Here is a 2,908-nt window from a genome sequence, read left to right as displayed (position 1 = left end):
TCATTAATTCTTGTTCCCTTGCCAGGCTATTGAACATTACCTTTGTCTTCGGCATATTAATCTTCAACCCTACTCTTACACTTGGTTAAAGTCCTCAATCATTTGTTTCAATCCATCCCCGGTTACATATGAATGTTCAAAGCTGAACGCTTTGTCAGGAGTCACAGCGTAAATGCATGGCAAGTGATATTATGTCTTTTCTACAAGCTAATAAAATACTTCAAGACATCTGCTGTTGAATCCACTTAATAACAATACCGGTTTTAGCTGCATATTGGATATAACAATGAGCAGCCGTGGCACCTTAACTTTATTTTGTGTTCTATGATAAATTCACTGCTTACTACTGTGTTCCCGTGCCATCCCATTGGTTACAACAATTAAATCTAAATACTGGGTCTATGCTGACACAGGCGGTAGTGGCGGCTTGCCTTTTTTTATCTTTCCCATGGTTTCATGTTTCTGTTACTTTCGGTGCAGAGACTTAGTAGCCTGATGTGTGGGGCTCCCCTGCAATCTGAGGAAGCATGCAGCAACAAATGTGTCCCACCCTGCTCAATGCTCAAAGCACATCCATGCAAGCAGAATGTGTGAGACACCCATTTAGCAAGCCTTTTATGAGCCTTTACTCAGTATCGTCCAATTGTTGATTAATTTCCCATAGTGTTATAGGCCACTCTTAGAGAAATAGGACCTTGCACTTCCCAATCAGTACTCAGTACTTTGCTATACTAAGCCAGATGCTGTGGTGCAGTGCATGAGATGAGCCCAACAGAAATGTATTACCGTTAGCAGCCGATCCAAATATCCTTTCATTTGTGTAAAGCAACCATGGTGTATATAATAATTGCAATCACTGGCTTGAAAGTGCATGATTTGGGATTCGGTCTCAAATATCTTCTTTTTCTTTTTTATTCTTTCTTTAAGTGTTGGATTGTGGCATGCCTGTGCCAAAGTGTGGCAAACAAATTGGCATGATTGACTCAAACACTAATTGTAAGCTAACATACCTGCAATACTTGAAAGACACAAACAGGCACAAAGTTACCAGGGATGAGGAAGGACACAGGACAGGTGTTCATCCTTGTTAATTTTGTGCTCGTTTAAATATTTCAAACATGTGCTAACTTGCCCAACAATGCATGTTGCTAGAATACATGGCTATAATATTTTGCATTGTGATTCACACACTGGTCTTATTAGCTTGCAATGCCCAAACCTAGTGAAAAGCCCGTTAAGGTATACATGCATGGCACAGCATCGTAAAAACTTTCGTCTTAGCATGAAACTGTAATGCATTATGCTGTGTAGATTTAGGTGATGCATTTGAAGCAGCTGGCTAGCCTTGCAGTGCTGTGCTTAGCTGGCATACAACTGAGTCACAATCGCATCGCGAGCACATAATAGCACTTCTGTTTTTGACCTGTGGCTGCTGATATTCACATAATGCCAAAACAAGGGTCATATATTAAGAAGCTTGGAAGAGTTTAGTTTACTTTTGTATGTGGCCTTGGGGAAGTAAGCACTTTATTTCTCAGATTGGTGGAAAGCAACGAAGATGCTGCTTGACTTCACTCACATGCCATACTGCCTGAACATGAGAAAAAATCTCAAGGGATTCTTGCACAGCTAGCAATATGTTGTATGGAAGACAATATACCAGCACAAGGATGCCAATCATGTTGCATATGTGTTAGAAGCCTTGTCACTTGAATAAAAGAAAAACCTTACTAGCTTTTGCGTGTCGCACGGAAAGTAAAGCAGAACTTGTAAGGGGCCTCCGTGAACTTGATGCGAGCCCATTGAAAAAGAAATCTTCACACAATGCATATTAGATATGCCTTGAAAATTAATCCTAAATCTCTTTCTTGACATATCTTGCAGCATCCTTGGAATTATGTTAACAGGGTATAGAAAGTGTCTCAACACTCAACTCATTTTGCTGAATATCTGCATGAATCCTGAGCATATCAGCTACTGTGCAAACTTATGGGGCCTTTTAACTGGAGGCATTTAAGAAAGAAATGCCTGTTTTAAACAGCTGCCTGCATTATGCAGATCATGTGGTTAATGTGCAGATTTTCATGAGCAGAATTCTTTTATACCAGAACTGAATGAGTTTGCATAGAAATTTTATGCATTGTCTGCTATCTTGTCTACCTGAGAACTTTGTTCAAGTTGGTGGTTTCTCAGCTCACAAATGCCTCTGATCTTCATTTTTCTAGCAAGCCTCATATTCGTGGCGCGCTCCACTTCTTGAAATGTGTGCAACGTGCTGAAATGAGTGTGTTGCCCTTCAAAGAATATATTCCCAGATAAATTTTTGATAAGAACCTAATATGAACATGTATATTAGAGTGCAATGTTTGCTTTCCCCATTCCTTTCTAAACTCATAGACTTCTCTCAGCTAGGACAGTGCCAATATCAGTGCCTTGCTTCTCACTGCTTTTTCTTCCGCGTAGTGCACTTATGGTAATCCTACTAGATTGACGTCTGACAAAAATGCCATATAGCAACAAAACAGTGACAGCAGGATAGAATCGATGTGCTAACAACCACTGCTTCCCTGTTCCTTTGAATATCTGATTTCATAGAAAAAGAAAAGTGGCTTCCTTGGTATGCCGGTTCCTTAGCAGTTTTGTAATCCTATCACTTTTCTTATGTGAGAGAGTTTTCTCATTGGCCAGTGTTCAGTTATCTGCAATTCACAATATTGAGCAGCATAATAACGTATTGACAATGCAGTGGTACCAGTCTCGGAAGGTACTTGCCTAAGAAGAATTTGGTGAAGTCAAGTTGTGATCCCTTGAAATTGCTATAACAATTATAATAGTTTTCTTTCTTTAGTTAAAAGTAAGTCAAGCAATGACCTGTGCCACAACAGCAGACAGACAGCTGATCAGCAGA

Source organism: Dermacentor andersoni, chromosome 4 (assembly GCF_023375885.2).
Source record: "Dermacentor andersoni chromosome 4, qqDerAnde1_hic_scaffold, whole genome shotgun sequence".
Classification (NCBI taxonomy): domain Eukaryota; kingdom Metazoa; phylum Arthropoda; class Arachnida; order Ixodida; family Ixodidae; genus Dermacentor; species Dermacentor andersoni.
Note: the sequence above shows the minus strand (reverse complement) of the source record.